At 41.3% G+C, this 23,626-nt stretch overlaps 1 protein-coding gene across 1 annotated transcript in view; it reads left to right on the forward strand.

Moving 5' to 3' along the window:
• Window positions 1–1,015: 1,015 nt before the first annotated feature.
• Window positions 1,016–23,626, forward strand: part of ASXL3 (ASXL transcriptional regulator 3) — a 131,804-nt gene continuing 109,193 nt past the window's right edge. Inside the window, exon 1 of the mRNA XM_075706121.1 lies at window positions 1,016–1,048. The gene's annotated coding sequence lies outside the window, so the exon portion shown is untranslated. The remainder of the gene's footprint in view (window positions 1,049–23,626) is intronic.

Consider the following 23,626-nt stretch of genomic DNA (forward strand, 5'->3'; position numbering starts at 1 on the left):
CCAGAAAAAAGGAGCCAAAACGCTACCGCGGGATCCCTCCGAGCTGGCACCTCTGCGGCCGGGCTTCGGTTTGTCACATTTCGGCACGGCGGGTCGACACGAAGCGAGGAGGGCACCGGCGGGAACCGCCGCGGCCACAGAGGCGCCGGCCGCCCCGCCGCGCTCCCCTCAGCGCCGCCCGGCCCCGCCGCGGCCGCCGCCGGCCCCAGCCGTAAGTAAGCGCCAGCGAGGAGGTCGCACGCCGGGGGCGGGCCGGGCCCTATTTTCGGGTGGGTTTACCGAAAGCGCTGTGGGCGTGAAACGGGGAAAGCAGCGGCCTGCGGGCCACGAGCGGGAAGGGGCCCCAGCCGCGACGCCGGCGCCAGCAGCCACGACCGACGACGCCGGCCGGCCGGCCGACCCGCCCGACCGCCGCCGCCGCCGCCCCCGCCCCGGCAGCGCCCTCAGCACCGCGTCCCCGGGGAGGTGCCCCGCCCGCCGCGCTGCACCACGGGAGTTGTAGTCCGGCCGCCCTCCCTGCCGCCCTGCCCCCGCCGCGCTCCCCTCCCCACCGCCCCCAGCCCGGGGGGAGAGCGGCGCCGCGGCCGCTCTCGCGAGGCTTCGGCGGCGGCAGCGCTCTCGGGCGGCCTCCTCGCGAGGGCGGCCGCCGCCGCCGCCGCGGGGATGTTTGGTGCGGGCGCCATTCCCCCGCGTGACGTCATAGTGCATTGTTGTGAGCGTAGCGGAGCATCCCTCAAGCTGTCAGCTGTGCCGCCGCCGCCGCTGCGGGGAGCCGAGCCGGCCCGGCCCCCTCTCCCCTCCTCCTCCTCCTCCTCCTCCTCCTCCTCCTTCTTCTCCTCCTCCTCCTCCTCCCCCGCCCCTCCCGCCCCGGGGGCTCCAGAGCTCGGTGTCACCGTATCATTGTCCGTGCGGAACCCCTCCGGGCCCCCCCGCCCCCCCCGGTCCGCCCTCCCCCCGCCCCCCCCCCCCAGAACCACCTCAATGAGATGCAAACATGAAAGACAAGAGGAAGAAGAAGGACCGCACCTGGGCCGAGGCTGCCCGCCTGGTAGGTGCCGCGGCAGCATTGTGTGTGTGTGCGTGTGTGCGCGCGTGTGTGTGCGCGCGCCGCGCGCGTCCCGCCGCCAGCCCGGCGCGCTGCCCGCCGCTTTGTTGCCGGCGGTTGGGGCCGTTGGGGCCGTTGGGGCGAGCGTGCGTGTGAGGGCGGGGGGGAGGGAGAAGGAGCGTGTGTGTGTGAGTGAGTGAGTGAGTGAGTGAGACAGGGAGTGCGAGCGAGAATGAGGGAGAGCGTGTGAGGGACTCTGCGTGAGAGGGAGAACGAGGGGGGAGTGCGTGCGTGTGCGCGCGCGCGCGTGTGTGTGTGTGTGTGAGGGAGTGTCCGTGAGTGTGAGGGAGTGCCTGTGCGGGAGAGTGTGCGAGCCGGAGGGTGCGTGTGCGAGGGTTTGAGGGCGGGAGTGTGCGAGGGAGCTTGTGCGTGTGCGAGTTGGTGGCTGAGGGAGGGGAGAGGCCGGGGTGCCCCAGCGTGAGGGGAGCTCGGGCGTGCCTGCGTGGGGGGGGGGGGGTGTTGGTGAGGGGGTGCCGGGGCAGCCCGCTCCGAGCGTGGGTGAGCCCGAGCTGGCGGTGCAGGCAGCCCGCGGCTCTCCTCCCGTCCCCGCCTGGAGAGGAGAAATAGCTACGTCCCTTCTTCGGTGTATGTGTGAGGAAATGCCTATTCTTTTCTTCTTTTGCATGTGTGTGTGTGTGAATACCCAGGGATCGTTTCTATCTCTGCAACTTCATGCATCAGATATCCCAAGAAAATCCCTCCTTTTAATTCTAGAGAAAAGTGAAATATCTGGGAATTGCCTTTTCATCCCCTTAGTGCGGACAGGAGGACTGGGGTGCGGGGTGAGGACGTTGGAGAGAACTCTGTCCTGGGATTTCCCTTCACCCACTCTACTTCCCCCCACTGAGCAGGGAAATATCCAGGGCAGTCAAACCCACTTCTGGAAAGGCTCTGTGGCTCTGGAGACCTAGTCCATTCCCACTTCATTAAGAAACTGTCTCCCTTACCCTACTGTATCTGTTTTCATGATTCCGTATTATTGTTTCCTAAGTGTAATAGCACACATTGTTTATGTTGTTTTTCAGTTTCCGAGTATGTATGGATTCTCTCCTTTCTAGGAATTTTACAGCAAACAGTTACGCACAATACAGCATGTATGGTCGTACACGTTTGTGTGTCTTCTGCAAAGTTGGGTCTGGTTCAGCTTCAGTTCGGTGCGTAGAAAGATGACAAAGCTAGAACGACAGGCTGCTGGTTATATTGCTTTTTGTGTCTACACCAACTTTATCTTTTATCCATCGCTGATACAGACTTAATTGCTTAAGGAACATGTCTGTGCTAATGGTACATCTGTTTTTGGTAATGGGTATTGATATCGTATTACTATTATTTGTTTAGCTGTGAAGCACGTTTCTTGTAAAAATGTTTTCACCTTGTATAAATTCCTACAGAGGAAGTTCAGCCTCTCTCTCCTACGTAAATAATTATAAGGTATTAGACAGACACTACCTATAGATGTCTCTGTAAGCTGTACCGAGGTATTCTCATATGCTTGGTCAGTGCTAAATTCTGGTACGGCTCGTTGTACATCCTACAACATTTTGTAATAATGCGGCTTTAGTGAAGATGTTCTGATACAGTGTTGCTACTGTCCTCTCTTATTTCTCACGCTTGTTACAAAAGTTTAGCTGCTGTAAAATGCTCACCTTTGCCAAAATAATTTTGGCAGTGGCTGTTGCTACAGTATTTGTTTCTCCATGCTTTAAACTGGCAACATATTCAAAGGTCTATAAAATACATCAAATGCTATTCTAACTTTACTCTTTCAAGTTGCTGCTGCAGTTGCCACTACAAGCTGTATTTTGTTTGACAAATGTGCATAAAGGAATTTTATTGTATATCAGGTAAAATTGCTATTCCCGTGTGGTCCGATATATGGAGAAGTTTAAAGCCTCTGGAGAACAAAGGCTGAGCCAGTGCTGAGGAGAAGGGCTAAGACTCTCTCTTATTTTCATGATGTCATATCACCTCATGCTCCCCCCAGAAGGGTCATAGTTTGCTAAAATCGAGTAAAAATGATACACTGCTGTATATAAGTGGTGGAGATACACAAGGTCCACAGTGTGGTTTTGTCTAGCCTCCTGGGGTTGCCAAGTTATGGAGAACTTGTCCCAAGTTTATTATGTGAATGATACATGGTGCTGCTCAGACCAACTACAGTCTTGCACCAGCCTTTGCTTGTATAGTGACATATGTTTGCAAATCACAGTAAAAGAATGAAGCCAAAATTGCCACTCCTTACAGTGTTTTATGTTAGGACCCTGATGGTTTGTCATGACTTCGTTTTCTTGGGATACGTCAATAATGTATTACTGCAAGGTTTGATTAAATCAATTTCTTTCCAACGACAAGTAAACAATGAAGTGATTGATACCTACTCACAAAAAATGACTTGTGAGTTACATAGATCAATATGTTGTAAAATTGTATGCTGCTGAATTATTTTTAGGAACAAGAGGTTGAATTAATACATACAACAAATGTATGGATATTTACGTGTTAAATTTTCTACAAAAGCACTTTACATGACAACAATATTGGGCTTTCAAAGTGAAGTGCTAAAAAGTATGAAATGACAGAGGTAACATTGCTGGCATTGCTTTTTCACTGTGTTGTGCACGTCCATATATTACAATCTAGACTTTAAATGACGTACTTCATGCTAGTTTCCCAAATACTTTAAGTACACTCACTAAAGCTCCTGATTTTTCATTTTATTTTCTTTGTTTGATGTGAGATGCCATACTTAATTTTCTATACACCTTTCAAACTCAGTCCTAAAATGTATTTTTCTTTTATGTTTCAATCGTACATACATAGCTATTATTAGCAACACCCAGTAGTTTCCCAAACGCAAATGTTTCTATACTTATAACATGCCTATGAAGTTAAGTATTTTGACCTCTGCTTTACCCATGAAGAGTTGAGGCACGGAAAGATTAAGTACCTTACTCAAAGCTGTGCAGGAAATCTGTGGGAGAGGCAGTTATGGTACCAACAGCGTCTCCGTAGTAGTTCTGTTCCATAGTCATAAAATCATCTTCCTTCTGTGGCTACACTTTCGCCTCATTCACTGTCTATTGCTATTTCTTTCACAGTAATTATGAGAGAAATGGATATGGTCATGTCTCTATATTTAATCTATATTGAAACTCATAATGCACTATGTAATAGTTACGGATAAAAAGGAGTACAAAAACTGGACTCGAGCCTGAAATCATTACACAGCTCTCCATTTCCCACATTCACAATGAAAGAAGCAGAAGTACTTTAGAAAAATATATTACGTGACAGTCTTAAAATACATTGTAATGTGTAAGCCTAAGTGGTCAGGCTCCAAACTGACAGTCAGTGTTGCGTTTACTGTTTTTTGGTATTTGATTAAAGGGTCTTTGAAAACTTAAGTTCCTGCAATGCAGTGTTTTTTCAAGCTGTTCCCTTAATTTTTAAAACGTAAGCAGGAAAGGACTCCCATTATATTCAGCTCTTGCTGTAAATACCACGTATGTGATATAGGCAGTAAAGCAGGAGCCACTGGCATGTCCTGTATTGGAACTTGCATTTTGTGGAAGAAGTCTCCTGCAGAGAATTGAATCTTTCTGTCTGCGACATGCTGCTTTTTTCTTCATGCAAGTCTGCTTATCTTAGGGCAAGGCATAGGCCAGCTTACAAGCATTCCTGAGAAATGAACGCATGTGCAGGATCAGTGGAATGGTGGCATACCACTAACAGTTCATGTTACAGAACCCATTTTGTAGAACATGCGTTTTTATGGACAAAATTGCAACCTGTCTTTACAACCTGCCAAAGGGCATATCTTTGATGTAGACCCGATATGTCAACTCACTTTGTACTTTGCAGCAGACTACAGCAATACTTATGTGTGACCTGGGCATTATCTCCAAACCAGTTTTCTGCTTTTTGTGTCTGATGGATTAAGACAGAACACTTAAAAGAATGAGAACAAAAGAAAATCTTTAAAGGAAGGAGGAGAAACATCCTGTTTTTCCTCTGTCTTTCAGTTGATCCTCATTTGTTGAAACCATATTGGTGTTTTCTGGTCATACACAGAACTCATAAAAATTGAATAGAAAGGTTAAACACTTGAGTAGTTTAAGCAATTTGTAATGATACCTTCCAGTTGAAAAAACTTGTATCCATTTATTTTCAGCTGTTCTTAAACTCACAAGGACTCTCAAGCAGTTGCTGAAAGTCCTGAAATAGTGTATGCTGCTTCTTAATAATTTCATGCCATAAGATACTGCGTAAAAAATATTGAAATGAAAAACACTGAGAACAAAGCGTGTCCAAGGATACTCTGCCACACAAGAACTGATAACAGTTTTAAGTAGGTAGCAGTGATCCAACTTTTATCATTTGACTGCTAGACATGATCCTTTGTTATTTGTGGTATAGAAAGGTGAAAGAGGCCTGAGCAAAATGAGTGGAGGCTGCTCACTTCAGGAATGCAGAGCTCAGCGTATGTGCGAAGCATAGAACATCTGCCTATGAAGGGTGATAGTTTGTGGTAACATTTTAAAAGGATTTTTTATTAATAGCTTGCCCTTATTATTGCCCTCTTCTCTTTCCTGTAAGTGGTGTTTTGAAAGGCAGCTCAGTGAAGTCTCTACCACTAGTTGACAATAAAGCAGAAGAAAATCCCAAGAATGAGAACAGTAGTGCTTGTTTGGTGTTGGATCTCCTCTCCAGTATTTTTGCTCTTTCTTCTCCAAGTTTTATTCTGAAAGAAGGGTTTTCTTGTGTTACTGAAGACTATGTGCTTTATGGTGCTATGGAGAGTCCTCATGGTTCAGGTGACGTGTGCATATTGGGTGAGTAATATTCATACCATAATTCTTGTATTTCTTGCACTAGTTTCCTGACAGGATCCAGCTCTTAATTAAGAGTTGTTCTCTTGCTCCTGTAAACTTTAAGAAAATTAAACTTATTAATTAAGGAAGCCAATGCTGAAAAAAACCCATGAAAAGCAACAAAAGCCCATTGGAATTGTTAGCTTGCATGTTACTGTTTAATGTGGCTGGCTGTCCAAAAGCTGATTTTTGCTTCATCTGGTCTGCTAAGATAGGGTAGTTGAAACAGATTGTATAGCGGTATGGAAGTATTTTTGCATTACATCTTCATATTTGAAGACCACAAATGAAAAAAAATTGCAAGAGTAACTTCTGTGTAGCTAGACCATTGATGATAATCCCTTTGACTTTTATCTTAAGTCTTTGCTTTTGTTACTATAAATAACATTTTAAAGAATTGTCTGAAAGGCGCTTCATGTATCTTTAAAAATAGGAAATTTGACATAACTTTGATTTATGGTATTAAGGATTTCTTTGTTGTTGGCTTAACAGAGACCTACTATTATTTCCATATTTGTTCTGAGTTAATTCTTTTTCAGACTTGCAGAAACATTGTGGCTTGGGAAGTTTTGATGGCCTTTCCCTTTGATCCACAATCAATGCTGCTTTGAAGAGCTATATTTTATTTTGGTTTGCTCTAGGGTTTCCTCCAATTTGTTTTATTCAAAGTAATTTTTGCACTTGTTAGACAAGGTTGAACCTGCACTTACTTTTTTTACCTCCTGTGGTTGTGTTTTAAGTGTCAGTATTTTATTTTGTTTGAAATAATACAGAAGTTAGTGTGGGTTTTTTTATTTTATTTTAAAAGGTGATCTACAAAGAAAATATAAATTTATTTCAGCTCACCATTTGCATTCTTCTAGGGCAGATTGAGAGGAACGAGATTCTAACTCTTATCTTGAGACAGCCCTTTAACCCTTTGCATCACAGACCTTTAGGAAGGCAGGAACCCAATTGAGGAATAGGACCTGTTCTCAGTAATGTCACATTACTTCTATCAAAGCAGGGTACCATAGGAGAAAACCCTTACAGGAACCTACATATGAGCATTCCTCAACAATGTGAAGGCATTCTCAGTGCCTTAAGGTATGATTTAATGCTCACTGTTATAGTGAATGGTTCTAGTGGCTCCTGGCTTACCTTTCTGTGTAGAAGAACCAGTATTTTCCTGTCATACTGCATGTTTCTGTTGAAATAACTGATCTGTTTTTTCTTCTTCCAGCAGCTGACAAATTTCTCACAAACAAGATTTGGTCAGCTGCATGCGGAACCAGTGGAATCACAGTGAAATAGTTTCCACTAACCACACCCAAGACCCTGCCCACCCTTCAGAGCTAGGTTGCTTTGGATTTGCTAGCCCAGTTCACCAATTCCCAGGATCAAACCGTGTCATTGCAGCATCCTAGTCTGGACCACGTAGCACACTGTCCTCAAGGCGAAAAGCCAAACTCACTGTACTTCCTGCTGGAGCCTTTCTTTGTTCTTTATACTGTGACCAGCGTATTACAGTCACTTGGAGAGTCATTTGCTAAACTTGACCTCCTGGCTTTGGAGTAATAGGGTTTTTTTAAAGGTTGTAAGCTTCAAAATGTTTTCTGTTTTCCTGGGTATGGTGATGATAATCTTGGCATTCCCTGTAAATAGCAATAACTAAATAGTGGCCTCCTTTTCTGCTATCAAGACTTGGGAGAAGATGTGATTAGTGGAAATTATTTCATTGTGATTCCATGGGTTCCAGCTGAAACTGACCAAATCCTCCTTTTGAGGAACTTACAGGCTGGAGGAATCAATTATCTTACCCTTTACTGTGGAACAGTCAGCTTCCAATGCAAAGGCAGAACAGCAACCTGGAATAGAGCCAGCTCTAAGCAACACAACCTGGTTCAGCCCATTTTGCCTATCCTGTTAGTTTGGGTAGCAAATCCCCATGCTGCTGAAGGACAATGGGTGGCCTATTTAATCCCTTAACTTTGAATGACAGTGACTCTCCCCAAAGAAACACAAATCGTTGATGCGCTGGCCCTCTGAGGCTGCTCTGTGTCTGTGAAGTCCTGCTAGATAGTTTCCTATTGCTGGAGTTAGTTTCTTGGGAGGAGATGTACCTGCTGGGAATGTAAAAAGAGTAGAGAGGTGCCTTCTTACCTGCAGCTAATCTTGGTTTGAAGGGATGACCTACGTCTTTCTGAATATCATACCTTAAGCAGACCACTACCTAAATATATCCACTTATGACTATAGTACTTTAGCACAGACATCATGAGTATCAGGAGACAGTTAATAAGCCATCTGGCAGTGCATACCTTCTTCCTAGAGCCTCTTTGGTGTCAGTGCACTGATTGGGGTTGGGGACTGCACTTAGTGTTGGAGGGATCTAGAGCAGCACCATTCACTTTGGTCTAAGCAAGCTCTGGTGTTTATGACATTGGAACAGGAAACCGGGGGGGGGATCTGATGTTTTCATTGTTTGAAGGTTAAGAGTTTAGCTGTCTTTAATGGCTTGAGCTCAGCAGGACAAAGTCTGTGTGGACCCTGGCATGTAGCTTTCCTCAGTATCGGAGGCTCTTTTAGATGAGGTTTTTAACATATGGGATGCAGCTGTTACATTGCAGGTTCTGAGTCTGATGTGGCATCCTGTATCTCAGGTGTCTGAGGAGACTTGTTTTGTAGTGTAGCATTGAGTTTAGTTTCTGTCTGACAACATTTGCCAGGATCGGCAACCACAGTTCAGTCTGTTGCCCTGGAATCATCAGGAGCATTCACAGACTCATTAAGTGGATTGGGCTGTAGTTCTCTGTAGAAGACATTCCAGGTCACGTCCTAGATTATTGTTCATGATTTTGGAGCATCAGAAAATAATTTATTTAGAAGGCACACATTACATACTCTGTTTTAAAACTTGTCCTCCTATATATGTAGATTGATCTAGCCAAGCCTGTGATGATGAGAATCTCCCGAGTGCTTGTAGAGGCTCAAGTCTAGAGATTATTATCCTGTGGGTGACAGTTGCATCCTATAGAGCATAGCCTGACTTACAGATAACAATGTTTTCTAAACATCTGCGACTTCAGAAGTGTTCCTTGACAGGACAAGCATCTTGAGCTAGTAGATGATTTGGTTTGGAGAACTTAATGTCGAAGCCGTTTTCTCTCTTTCTTGTTGTGATCTTGGTTAATTATAAACAGGATCAGGAATTTAGTGAAGCAGTCATTCTAGTCAGGGTTTATATTGCTTTATCCTGGTTAGCTTCCTGTATAACGATGTCTAGAGAGGGAAAAGAGCCTTAACCAAAGTGTATGTCAACCATTTGAAGGTCAAAGTTTTATTCCGTCTCAGCTGACTCTTAGCAGCCTGGAGAACCTGCCTAACTGTGTGTAGTGGTTCACTATAGTTGGTGAGATGCCTTGTGAAATGTCTACAGACCATAGTAAATCACGGTCAATCTTCATGCCGCGTATGATTTGTTCTTGCCTTTGCGACTTGAACCTTCTTATATAGATGAGGGTCTACCACTATCGTTGTATTGCCAAAGTACTTAACTTCATGCTTCATTAAGTGATAACTTTCTGTTTCGATTATTTTTCTTTCAGTTCCATCAGTTTTAACTGAACAAATTCCACATCCAGATGTTTCAATACATCTATTGATGTCTATTTTTGCATAAATGTTAATTCTTTTTATGCCTCAAAATTCCCAGTTATCCACCACCTGCTGGGATATCTGTTGGCATTGCTGTATCACAGAAGCATGTGACATTCCATGTCACTATGCCTATCTGCCAATATTTCCTAGCAAGGGTAATGGGAGAAAATAGACCCTTATTGGCCCTAGCCTGCTGTCATTCTTCTGGACCAAGATTCTGGCAGTTATCTCAAAATTATGACACACTGATCACACCAGCTTCTTTCATCTCATTTGGCTTTTCTGTCATTTAGAAATTCTAGACAGGTAAGACCAATGAGAACCTCTTTGGTATTTGGTGTTTAGAGTGGGAAAAGCATCTTAATTAGAGCATTACTTCGATAATCATAGAACCCATAATCATAGAAGATGAAGTGAAAGGGCCTCATGGTCACCTTGTCTGTTTAGACTTAAAAATCAGTCACACGCCCCAAATTAGTTTTAGTTTTGTGAAATCAGTAAAACCGCTTGGTAACTTTCGTTACCTATAGGAGCTAGGACTTCTCTGGCCTTTTCCTGAATCTGGTCTTTTTGTGGAATTTCACATCCTACTTAAAAAAATGTGAGAACTAGGAGAATAAAATGATTATGAAAAGTTGTCCAATGGGCATGATTTAGAATTCAAATGCATCGTTACCTCTTTTTTTCTGATAGTGACTAGACAGAAAACATCAATTTTCTTGTACAGATTGAGAATTCTGTATCCATTTAATGGTGCTTGTTCACATTCTCTGCTTTTTTGAGGCTTTTTCAGGCTTAGTCTCTGGATTTTTTTCAGCAGTTTGATGTAGCAATGCTGCAGCAGGTTTGTGCTTAGAGCAGTAGTGCTTAATGCATTCTAATCTATTTCATTATTTCATTCATCATGCAGGTTTTTGAGACATCTTGCAAGAACTCATCTTCTGTTTTAAAAAGAAAAAAAAAGTAGAATAACTTAGTGGGGCTTGCTGTCTAGCTGTGGAATAAGCTCAGTAAATCACTGTTGAAAACACTTTCAAATAAACTACTATTGAAGGTATGTTAATACCTTTCTGTTATTGCTTTCAAGATGACCCATGGCTCCACAAGTGTGTACCATTCTGAAGGTGTCAGGGACTACCAAGTGTTTGCCCGGATTGTTCTTGTACTGAGGTCTCTCAGTTTGAAACAATTTCTTTTCTGGCCGAGAATAAGAAAAATCTGCGTTGCCAATTTTGCTACGCTGGCAATCCTTGTCAAACAGGTTGTTTGTCTTCCTTTTCTCCTGTTCCCAGGATGCTGTGCTGTCAAGTTGTGTTGCATTATTAAACATCTGTCAAGCACACATCAGCAGAATGGCTGGACAGTTCAGCAAGTGCTTGGGTCCATCAGGCCAGATGGTAGAAAAGAAAGGGGAAACGGTAGCATAAAGCATGAGCTGTCTTTTATAAGATTACTAATCTTTTAAAATAATGGTGGAGATTCTTGTGATGATTTACTTCACCCTGCCCAGTACATCTGTGCAGCTGGAGACTTCAAATGTACATCACAGTACAACAGAGTCCTCCTGGGCAATAGCTGAAGTACTTTTTGCCAGGTATCCCAGTAGGAAATATTTGCTGGGAGGACAGAATAAGGATTGCATGCTTTGATGTGGTCCCTCGAATTCCTGACTTAGCAGTCCAAATCTTTTTTTTTTAATATATATGTATTTATATTTATATTTCAAGTCAACTACTGGGTTACAGCCCTGTGAGACTGGGAGAACCATAGAAACAAATCTATGTGTCTGCGACATTTGGTCTGCCCGTAATGAGCCCCAGCATCCTTTGGGTAGACAGCAATAGCAGGAAATGGACACTGCTTCCAGCTCTTGGGTTGGTCCAGTTGTGTGGTTGTTTCATCTTGCAAACCAAATTTTTCATGCTAAAATACTGTTCCTCCAGTCAGTGTTCAGAGATCAGCCAATTTCCCTTATTGCTTCTGGAATGAGAGGTACCCATCTGAGTGGAACTTGTCAATGATAAGCAACCCAGTGTCTTTGTCTTGGACTGATGCTTCTTGTCCTTAGTAAAAGTCTGTTAGTGAATACTGTGGTTTCTAGAGCCTGGGATCAGCCCCCAAAGAGCAGATACTGAAAGAAAATTGAATTACTGCTTTAAGCTAGCTTGAACGCTGCAGTTATCTTATGAAGAAGGATCTTTCCTGCTCTTTGTGATACAGTGTTCAAATGATGGCGAGCCCCACTAAGTGGTTGTGATGTTAAAACATGCTCTTTTTTAGAGCTGTAGAAGCACTTAAGAACTAGAGGGCTGTGGCTTCACAAGGTAAATTTGGAGGTTTTTATCAGTCTGGCTGTGCAAGTTAGTGCATGCTGTATATGTGCATTGATGATGATTGTTGCATTTACTAAGTATCTCCACAGGAACTTCTCAATACCTGTGCTACGATCAGCCCTTCACAGTAAATGTTTGATGTTAACTGTAACCATTGTGGGTTGTTAATTTAGCCTCCAGGCCCACAGCAGCAGCAGTGCTTGAGGAGGAGACTGCAGAGCTCATATAGGGCTGTCTGGGGGGTTTTCCAATGAAAGAGATCGTAAATGTGGGAGAAGTGAACAAACAGATGCTTGACTGACTGAAGGGTGCAGGATACAGTGCAAGAGATAAGCAATAAGAGGAGTGGGCAGAGTGAAAGGCCTTGAGGATGAAGTCAGTGTCTGAGCAATCATTTGAGCTGTTGTGTTTCATGGCCTCTAAAAAGGAGGTCTTTCAACTGGTCTGTGAACTGCGGATTGAAAACTGCAACAGAAGATGGGGAGCAAGAAAAAGCTTTGGAATAATAGAGTCAAAGCAGTTGATCAAGAATGTTTTGTATGGATGTTGGAAGTTAGATCAGAAAAAGCATTGTCTTTATTTTTAATCTGTCTAGAAAAAACAACCAACCAGCCAAAAAAAAAAAATCTAAGATATCTTAATCTGTTAAATTAGTTTGGCCTAAGTGGGAGTTTCTTTTTTTTTTTTTTTTTTCTTCAGGGATCTATTAGAATCTATTAGAATTTTTTGTAGATTAATGTCTACTGAAATAATTGTTATGTTGCAAAAGAGAACACTTCTGTCTCCATTAATTTGTAGGGTTACCTACTTTGCTTGGAGATAGACTGTTTGACACATTATCAAAACATTCTCATCTTACTATTATTCTCTAAATCTTTAACGCTTTCATTAAATTAAAAGAACAAAATTAAAATCTCTGTCTGTGTAGCCAATTTTAACTATCCTTAATGAGAACAGACTCCGTTTCACACTGTAATTTTCATGCGTGAACTCATTATATTAGTGTCTGAGCTGTAGGAGAATGTTTCAAGCTATTTAAAGTAATGTTAAATGAAGTAAAATAATGCTCCTGTCTTCATTCTGAGCCAGATCTACAAAAATGGCTGCCTAGATAACTGAGGTTGGTTTATACGCATGGTAGTTTGGAAATGCTTCTGAAAGAGCTGCAAAGAGAATGAGTGGTTTAAAAAAATTTTAAAAATTCAGTGCACCTGTTTGCTGTTATCAGCATTCTTAGAGCTGTTACGGCAAGAAGCTTCATGTGTTAAAGTGTTGTTAAATGTTGGAGTTAATTTTATAGAAAAATATGTGTGTGGAGCAGGCGGGAAGGGATCTGGGGAAAACATTCTGAGTATTAATGTTCTGAAAAAAAAAAGAGGTTTTAAGTGCTACATACATACATAATAATAGTTATGAAGCTTATTACTTTTAGTACTTGCATACATTTTCTGGGATTAGTAGAAGAGAATGAAATTGGTTTATGTCTGTTGGCATGTCATGTGGTGAAAAGAGTGTGTGCCTGGGTGATACTGATGTAATCCTGGGGAGAAAAATGGTAGTGCTGCATTGGGAAGCGAAGAAGAGGTGGAGTTGTTCTTATACCAATGAGAAGTAGAACAGCAAATATACTGAAGGAAGGAAAAAAAACCCCAAACCTATGACTAACAAGGAAAGAAATGAGGAAAAAAAAAAACAACCCTTCTGAATTCTAGGATAAAATTGCATTTTGTTTGTTTGTTTGTTTATTTTGCTACGATTTTACTTAATTAGATAAGCAGCTAAAGTCCCCCAACCTTCATCTTTAAAGTTTGGATTCTTTTCAAACTTTGGGACTATAAGGATCCCAATGAAACACCAAGATGAAAAAAATTCTGTCTTCTGTGTTAGAGACAGGGCCTTTGTCTTAGAAATGACATACTATGTTTTGATTATGTTGCATTCTGTTTGTTTTTAGAACAAGTTCTGTTATGGGCTATCCGCCAAAGGAGTATTGTTGAAATTACAAGTAATCCCTTTGAAATAATTGAAGAGACCAGTTTGTCTTCTGAAATATTCTATCATCCATTTGGTTGTAAGATCTCCTATGGGCATTTTCAGAACTGGTTTCAAATTATCTTGCCCAGGTTATTTCTAGAGCAGCAAAAAACCATAAATCTCCTAGAATCTCCCATGTCCAAAAGTCTGTCTGACATGATGCTTGAATATGAGACTGTGGTAGTTTTCTTGTTGTCATTCTGGACACCTTGGTCTATTTTTGTTTTAACCTTGGAGGACATAGCATGTAAATCTCCTAAGTATAATTTTGTGTCTTTGGATGAGATTGTCTGGCACAGTTAAAGGAGTATTGCATTCCTGGATTTGAACTGTAAGGCTAATCTCGCTACTAATTCTCATTGTTTCAAAGGTACAGTATGAGATCAGTAGTTACACTGGAAGTTCAAGTTGAGGCAGTGTAACTTTTCCATAAAACAGTTTTCATTTTACTGCTCACTTATTGCTAGGTATTTTTGGAGGGAAATGGAAGATACAGCTAAAACGTGTATTATTATCAACTTCTAAAACATTAAATCTAAAATGATGTGCCTAAACCCCATAGACATTGAATTTATTTGCCAGTAGCATTTCCTAGGAGCTGACAGTTTTTGCTGCTGCATTTGCTGAGGAGATGTGACTTTTGGAAAACTCAGATCCTCACATGTATGTATGTTGGTGCTCACAGAAAAAGAATAAACCCCGTGACTGAATATACTGTATAACAGCCACGTTTTATGCTCTCTTGGCTTGCTTTTCTTGGGTTACAGTTATTGTCCTGATGTGTAACAGTTTAATTTGTTCAATGGATAGTGAGGGGTCTTAGATAAGAAATATGCTGTGATATTAAGGACCCTTAAAAATAGAAGCTTGTTTTGAACAGGAAGCCTAGCTTTATGAGAAGTCTCTGTATTTTCATGCCTTTATAAAATCCTCTGTGATTCCTCTCTGTTGACCAATTACTTTGTTGTGATTCTGGAGTTTGGTGACGGTAGTTGCATGATGTGTATGGCTGATGGCCGTTTCTCACTGTAACCTGGTCAGTGATTGTCCATCTTGACTTGGAGGGTTCAGCCAGTCTTGTAGCTTGGAATAATGCCTTCAAGCAGGGTCAGGAGTTTGGAGCCTCCACAACAACTGCAGATTATCCTGAACAGGGCTTCCCCCATGAGGGAAGACATGTTCTGTATTTGGGTTTGAGATCTGGCTACAAACTGTTTAACAATCAGCATTTTGTCTCCTTATGAACTCCAGTTTTGAAGTCACAATTCACCTTTCTTCTTTACAGGCTGGAGGTCCTATTGAGTTAGTTTACCTGTGCCAAGTGATTGCTCCTATTGGTTTAAATCTCTAAGGGAAGTCAGCATCCAGCTGGTAGACAGTTGTACTGATGAGGACCCATTGATTTTTCTCTCCTATCCACTTACCATCAATAAGAAATGTCCTTCGCTTTTGTGATACTTCTTCCCTGCCATAATGTTGCCCTGTTACCTGGCTGGTCTCACTGTCAGGGCTGGTCTCAGTTGCTGATCACATTATATGTGGGTGTGATTAATAGCCTGATAAAAATGTTTAAGTCAATACTTGAGAAGTGTAGATAAAGATAACGCTTTGTGGTGAGAGCTGTTTAATAATATGTTCTATTTGATGTAAACCAATGGTAAAGAATTGCTGTTTTTAACAGAAAACAACTTTTATATTGAAGGTTAAAGTTTACGTAGCTTGGCATGATTTAGCAGTATCTAGAAAAGGAGAATTTAAGAACTACAGACAATTCATGTTCCATTCTGGGGTAAAAATAATTCTTCCCTCTTTAACAGAACTTTTTCTTACCATGTTTTTTTCACCACAGTATTATCTGAAGTATTTTCTTTCATAAGAAGGAGTGAGAAGCATGTAAACAAAATAGTCTGTGTGCATTTCTCTGAAGTTACAGGCTTTTGAAAGATTATTAACTTGAATTTAGGATGGTCAGATTATTTTACAAGTTCCCTGGGAAGAAGTGAGCATGTAACTCTTCTCAGAACTTGAGGAAAGCTGTTCCTTCTATCCTGAGTTTTGCTTATGTGTTTATATATATGAATACAAACACAGATACAGAGCTGTTATGTTCTTTCTAATCTGCCTGTATTGTGACAAATGTTTCTTAGTAATAGTTGTTAAATAGTGTATTTTTCAAACCTTTAGCAGATGCTGCCAAATATCACTATAAACCACCAGTATGGACTTCAGTTCTGCAGTAAGTGGTGTATTTAACAGGACAAGTGTGGGTGGACTTAGGTGATGAGACGGGGGAAAGGACTATGTGGAAAGACCGCTAAGAAGGACTGAACAAATAAATGACACAAAATGGATATGAGTTAGTGAACTGCAAAATGTTCTCCTATTTTTGAAAATCTTAGATGAGTAATTGTCAACTGTGCCATCTGTAAGTAATGTGGGCTTCCAAACTTGTGGCAATTAAAACTGCCTAGCATCCCACTCCAGCCCTGTATTTTATTCTGTGTACAAGTCAGTACTGAAGACTAATCTCCTATGACATTAATCGTCTCATGAGGAGAGACGGAATAAATCACAGTAGCCCTTCCTCTCTTCACTCATGAAGATAAATGCCATAACATGATGGCTGATCTTTGTTATGACACTAACCATTATATATTTAACAGAGATAGCAAAACCCCACTGACAGCTAACAAAAGAATTCTCTCTTTACACATTCTATGAGAAGGCTGTGTTTCTTTAGTTCAAAAACATGACTTATCATATCTGCTCTCAGAGTAATTTAAGCAGTAGATCTGGATTGTGCCAGTGAACTTTATTCTGTACACAATGATGTCATGATTCAGAAATGAAAACTGATGTGAAATAATTGTGCAAGCTTTGGAAGGAATAAACTGTGTAACACGCAAGGACTCTTAAGACTCTACTCTTTTCTGTTGTCTGTTTTGACAAGAAAGAATAACTCACCTATTTAAAACAAACAAACAAGCAACCCCCCCCCCCCCCAAAAAAAAAAAAACAAAACCACCAAACCAACCCACCAACAAAGCAACAGACCAAAACCAAACCCAAACCCAAAGCTTTCATCATTTTTCATTTTGTGGAGATGAGGGGTTTCTGTTTTGCCTCCAGTACTTGAACAGGTGGGCTCAAGGCACTGAAAGTGGCTTTTCGTTGTGTCTGTGATTGCAAGGGACTTTTAATTTTTCCAGCTTTATCACTTGCTGTACACCTCTCAGGAATTTGTTTCCAAGTTTTCCATGCATTAGACACATTCTGGTCTTTCTTTCTGGGATAAAATTAGTAAGAAAGATTCTTAATATTCTGCATCTCTGCTTGCTTATTAATTCAAATGGAGTGATGTTGTGTATCATCCTGTGAGTAAGGAACAGAGCAAACAACTGAGTTGTGAAGTTCATGGACTTCCCTTGTAAGGTTAAGAGGATCAATGTGACTTATACTGGATTTTTACCTAAGCATCAAAATGTGGTGTAAATTTCATGACGTAATTTCATGCCATCTATCTGACAGAATTAAAAGGGAAGTATAATTTTTACAGTTTTATTTTCATGTTTGCTCTCATTAACCATTTTAGTAACATGGACAGAAGTGCTTTTTGGTTGGTTAAATATATTCATGGTGTGTCAATGTCAGTTGCAGCATGAAACTTATCTTACCCTTTTAGTGGGTGAGTTTTACCTGGATGAAATACTTAAAATGGCCGAAACTAATGTGTAAGAATATTTAGGTAGAGTGTATAGTTTACAATATTTTATTTGTATTCTGCTATCCTTCTTCATGGTTTTTTCCCTCCTTTTTCTTTTTTTTGTTTTCTTTTTTGCCTTCTGGAAATCTTAGGTCTGTATCTTTAGGACACTGTCTAATAAGATAAGCTCTGATAGTAATGCAATGTCAAGAAAACCGGCATAACTGTCACCTTCTGTTAAATTCGGTACATTCAGAGAGTAGCCAGTAGGAATTTTATTTCTCACATTAAAAGTAACCCTTACACATTACATTTGCCTGAGGAGATTAAGCAATGAAGGCTTTTAAAACAAACACATACTCATTCTCTCTGTTGATTTTTCTGGGAAGTTTTACTCTTTGTAATTTTTTTTTTATTTACTATGTTGAAACAAGTTATACAGCAGACCTTTCAGTGTCTCGGGGAAAAAAAATCTGTATCGGCTTTCAATAGAGAAAACAGCATATATGGAAGCGAATATGTTTGGGGGTTGGTGCTTCTTAGCATTATTTTTCTTGTTCCCTTAGTTGTGATGAATGTATTCACACTGCTGGTAGTTCCTTCCTCTGTTATCTGTAATATAAAAGCAGCTGACAGGGCACTCATATCCATTCCGCTCCATTAGTTCCAGTCACCTAAGCATGGCCTCTCTTCATTTTGTACAGGGGTAGATGCCAAAGGGGAATTTTTATCCCTGCTGGAATTAGAGGCATTTCAGGATCATGGCCCATGTGATCACCAAATGAGTGCAGATTTTAGTAATGTTTTTGGGAGGCAGAGCTGTGTTTTGCTCCTGGCCCCTTCTCTGGAATAATGATTCGTAGTTGTAAACAGCTTTGACCCATGTTTTTCAGCTGGGTGCATTGGTACAGAAATTGAAACTTCTACTCTAAAGTAAATAGCCAGAGAATATGGTCTACAAGCCACAGGAGGTTCACAATGCAATTTGTCCTGTCAGCACCCAAGAGCTACAGTGTGCTGCTAGCTAGCTATTCAGTATTGAGTACCTAGGCAGTACTTCTGCACCTCTGTGTGGGTTTTGGGGAACCCATGGCAATGAACTGCATCTTCATGGATGTGCTAATGTTTCAGGAGGTAGAGGACATAGGAATGTATTGTGGGAGTGCACTGTGGTGAGGACAAGGGAAGAAAGGTATTTCAGTAGGGATGTGGAAGGGTGGGAGATACGGAAGTTGGGGTATTGCAACACCTCAAAAGATGAGAGTGTCAACTTTGAGACTAGAGAAAGGCTGGACAGAGTGAGAAGCAATGGGGTATTGTGATAGAAAGCAAGAAAAGGTATGGTTTGCATGGCTAAGCAGAAGTCTGGAGGCTGGACTGCACTGTCAGAATTGAGCAGTTATTCTGAAAATCTGGATGTTCCATGCTTGAACCGAAGTCATTGCTAGTAATCCTGCTGCTAATAATGGAACCCATACCTGGGTAGCAAGTTTGACATCCTGCTCATTGGGGTATGTATCTTTGATCCTGATCTTACAGAAATCTGATAGCATTCTGTGTGCTCACTGGGTTCATCCTGTACAGTCACCAAGGTGTTTATGGATCTGTGCTGACAGAGCCTTTAAGTGAAAGTTCCTGGTTGCTTGGACAGGCTGATTGCATTAGTAAAGAGAGAAATACAAAGGTTTCCTTTTGTTTCAGTATGTCAGAGCAGATCAATAAGTTATTATAAGTCAGTTGTTTAGGGTTGAAAACTTTACCCTATGTTTTCTGGTGTGATGTATGAGGCCACTAGCAATGGCAAGATGTCATTGCTGTTAGAGATTGTGCCTTTTAAAGGAATAACACAATTGTATGTTTAATTTTAACTGAATTGTAATCCAATTTCTTTTGAATTCAAAATGTCAAAGTGTACAGTTCATCTGGAATTTCCAAAGCACTGTTGCTGCCTTTCTATCAGTTTAAAATATGACATTATAAACAAATTTAAAAAACAACAACAAAAAAAAAAGGGTCCAGACATCCCAGAACAAGCCTCAAACCAGCCAGTCAAAGCAATGGAATGAACAAACAAATCGTTTAGCTTCTTTCTAGCCCTTTCCTTTCATTCAGTATTTTAGGAGATGATAATGCCTTACGCATCTGGCAGGTTAGCAAAGCTAGGCGGTTTCAGACTGACTTGCAAACAAATTCTACAGTAGAAATTCTTTTGCAGGAAACACTCTCCCAGTTGTTCCCTGTAGTTCATGCTAAAGGAACTGTAAAGTGCTTTTGACTGAAAGAGGACTGGGGAAAAATGTTTCTTGGGTGTACTTTTGTCATGGTTTAACCCCAGCCAGCAACTAAGCACCACGCAGCCGCTCGCTCACTCCCCCTGCCCTAGTGGGATGGGAGAGAGAATCGAAAGAGTAAGAGTGAGAAAAACTACTGGGTTGAGATAAGAACAGTTTAATAGTTGAAATAAAATAAAGTAAAATAGTAGTAGTAATAATAATATAATAATAATAGTAATAATAATATACAAAGCAAGTGATGCACAATGCAATTGCTCACCACCTGCTGACCGATACCCAGACAGTTCCCAAACAGCGATCGCTGCCCCCCAGCCAACTCCCCCCAGTTTACTGAGCATGATGTCATACGGTATGGAATAGCCCTTTGGCCAATTTAAATCAACTGTTCTGGCTGTGCCCCCTCCCAGTTTCTTGTGCACCTGGCAGAGCATGGGAAGCTGAAAAGTCCTTGACTAGCATAAGCCGTACTTAGCAACAAGTAAACCATCAGTGTGTTATCAACATTCTTCTCCTGCTAAATCCAAAACACAGCACTATGCCAACTACTAGGAAGAAAATTAACTCTATCCCAGCTGAAACGAGGACAACTTTAAACCATTTGAGCTCCACAGGTCAGTAGCATTCCCTATGAACCTTAAAAAAGTGTGGACTAACAACCATGCACGTAACTGGTGTTAAAACTTAATTTAATGTATTTCAGCAGGTTTAGGTATTTTTATGTGTTGCTTTCTTGTTCATGTTGCATCTTTGTTCCTTTCCTTGCCTGATTTTACTTTTCTTTCTTATCTGTAGTGATGCATGGATTACAGAGACAAATTCATAGTATGGAGCTACCGTGAAAGACATGTCTTATGACATGCACCTTCTTCTACTTGGATTTTATAACTTCCTTATTGTAACTGCAGCTGCTCAAAGACAAAAGTCCTATCAGGAGAATTATTACTCCCATTTCAGCTTCTTTTAATATTTTAGTACTTGGAAACTACTCTTTACCTTTTTCTTAATCACCATCAGCAAGAGCTCCATGAATATCTGTTTAAGAACTTATGTTAAAATAAGGTTGTAGTGCATTTTCCCTTCTTATTTTCATCCCTCTTTCCTCTTTTTCATGTATTGTGTACCCTCCATCCTCAGAATCTTCTTGCTGTTTTCTCCTCTTCATCCATCTCTATGCACTTCCTTTCTTCCCCCACTCTGTACCCTACCCTACCCTCCTCTCCTAACCATTTACCCATCTTTCTTCACACAAAGGGCTTTGAACTTTTACCAGGCTGCTGATAATCCCCCAATGACTAAAGCCGTTAATCAAAAATGAATACAAAAGATTTGAGTGGGGCATTTCCCACAATAGAAGTCAGTCCTCCTGTTAACCTCACACAAGCAGCTGGAAAAGACAATGCTGGATTTTTTCCAGGATGCTGTTCTTGTACCCTGTTTGGGACTCCATCTTTCAATTCATTTATTTAGTAATGGGTGGCTAGAAAATAACATATATTTTCTGCTTAGGAGAAGGAAAGTTAGTTTTCTGTTCTTTTATTCACCCTGCTGTCTTTGGGCAGTGAAGATAGTCTATTGTGCAGTTCAGCCTGACTTGTATTTTAGTTGTGTGGGAGCACTGGCAATAACTGTACTGTTCCTCTTTCTCCTCCCGAATTATTTAAGTGATGTTCTAAAGAGAATTGCTTTAGTTTGTGAGTAGCAGCTCAGCCTATAGTTTGACCAAGCAGATGTTGATAAAATGTTCCTGATTTTTGTCAGCTACCTGACCTTCAGATCCCTGCAGGCAGCTTCCAGAAATGGAAGAGGCTCAGGCCAGTTCCAGCTAACTGTACTCTGGCCACACAATCAGCATCAACAAGCCCACTAGACTGATCTGCCTGCTGCTTTTTGGACCACAGCACAGTATCAGACCACACTTGGTTCGTGCTTAGAAGAATCGTTTTCTGTCAGCATGATAACTGATAGCTGCAGGAGTGGTGGCTGCTTCTCTGGCAAAGCTTCCCACTTTCTGCAGGAATGTTCATGGGTGGCAAAAAGGCCGACTTTCTAGTTCGCCTTTCTTCGTGCTGTCCCTCTGCTTGTGTTCCCTCTAGTGGCTGAAATGCAAACGATTGAGCTGATCTGATTTCAGGTATTCGCAAGCAGCTGTGTATATAAGGTAAACTAAACATTCCATCAATTATATAGAGGTTCTCTTCTGATTTTGTAGGTGAGCTGAGCATTCAGGATTTCTCTCTTATGTGAAGCTGAGAGTCTTGGCTCTGCTCTAGAGTTTTCTTGTTAACAGTTCACTGGAAAGTGTCTTTTCTCCAGTGTGGCAACTGATTTTTTTGAGCAGTTGTCGATGCACAGAAGATGATAGATGCCATGGCGAGAAAAGGAATTTGGATTTCTTCTTGTCCCATATAACTGACATGACTTTTCCAATGAAACTGGGAATGTTTGTGTTTGTGGCATCTGGGTAATTATTTAACATCTGAAGTAGTGGGTTGATACATGTAGGGGATACAAACATACCAATTTGTCAGGCTGCTGCCATTTGCTGGAAGGTTTGATTTCCACTGTTCTTGGTAGGATCTGAGTTGTCTTCTCTTTGAGCCATTAACTAGGGTTTGAATGAACACCAAGAATGTGTTCAGTGCAATGACTACTTCTGTTCTCTTCCAGATTGTCCTGATGGGTATCAAATTATTTGTCCCAGTTATTTAGCGGCTGTCCCTTTTTAAGGCTGTGGTTGAATGGCAGGAATAAATAGAGCATATTTGATCCTCTGTGATAGAGGGTGCAGTCAGTGCAAACCATTCTTCCACCATTGTCCTTCTTAACAAAATACATCGAAACAATCATACTCTTCATGACAGTACTTTGGCATGTTTTAATTTCAGCACTATTAGTCACTGCCCATATACGATATGAGTGTTGGTGGATGGAGTGGGAGGAAGGACAAAGATACTTAAAACAGATAAAGGCTTCCTCCTCTGATGTGCGTTACTTTTTCTGACTAAGAAGTCTATGACCTAACTATGCTATTGCATTTTAATATTTTACTTGCTTTAAGGCACTGTTAGTAATTCAGTTTCAATTTCTAATATTATTTTTAAAAGTCTGAGAAAAGCAAAAGGGATTGCGGGCTTTTAGCGGTGTTAATGGTGAGATACAGAGGCAAGAGACACTAGTGCAATTATCAGTTCAGTGTATTCATTAGCTCACAGACTCTTAAATAATATTCTGATGCTGTTTTCCATAACTGGGGGAAGAAAATGAGATTATCATTAAAATGTTTTTACAAGTAATTATTTTTATTTTCTTACTGTGATAAATGGTTAGGTTAAAACTGAGGGATGCCAGCATGGTGGGAGGGGCAGAAAAAAACATCCTTATGAAGGTTCTCTGCTAAATTAATCTTCATTCTGATAAAGAAACTTAATCAGGTACACAATAACAGGGTTTTCAACTTAAGCAGTGTTTGAATTGGAGAATTAATGCTTTTCAGTTAGGGTATGAACAGTTCTTTAAATAACAGGCTTTAAAGGGTTTAAAGGGTTAGATGAACAGAATTAAATTCATGGGGTATATGAACTGCAGCCCACGCTACATGTCCGGCGTAAAACAAGTCCACACAATGGGCAATTGTTTGCTCCAGCGCT

Source organism: Pelecanus crispus, chromosome 2 (genome assembly GCF_030463565.1).
Source record: "Pelecanus crispus isolate bPelCri1 chromosome 2, bPelCri1.pri, whole genome shotgun sequence".
Lineage (NCBI taxonomy): Eukaryota > Metazoa > Chordata > Aves > Pelecaniformes > Pelecanidae > Pelecanus > Pelecanus crispus.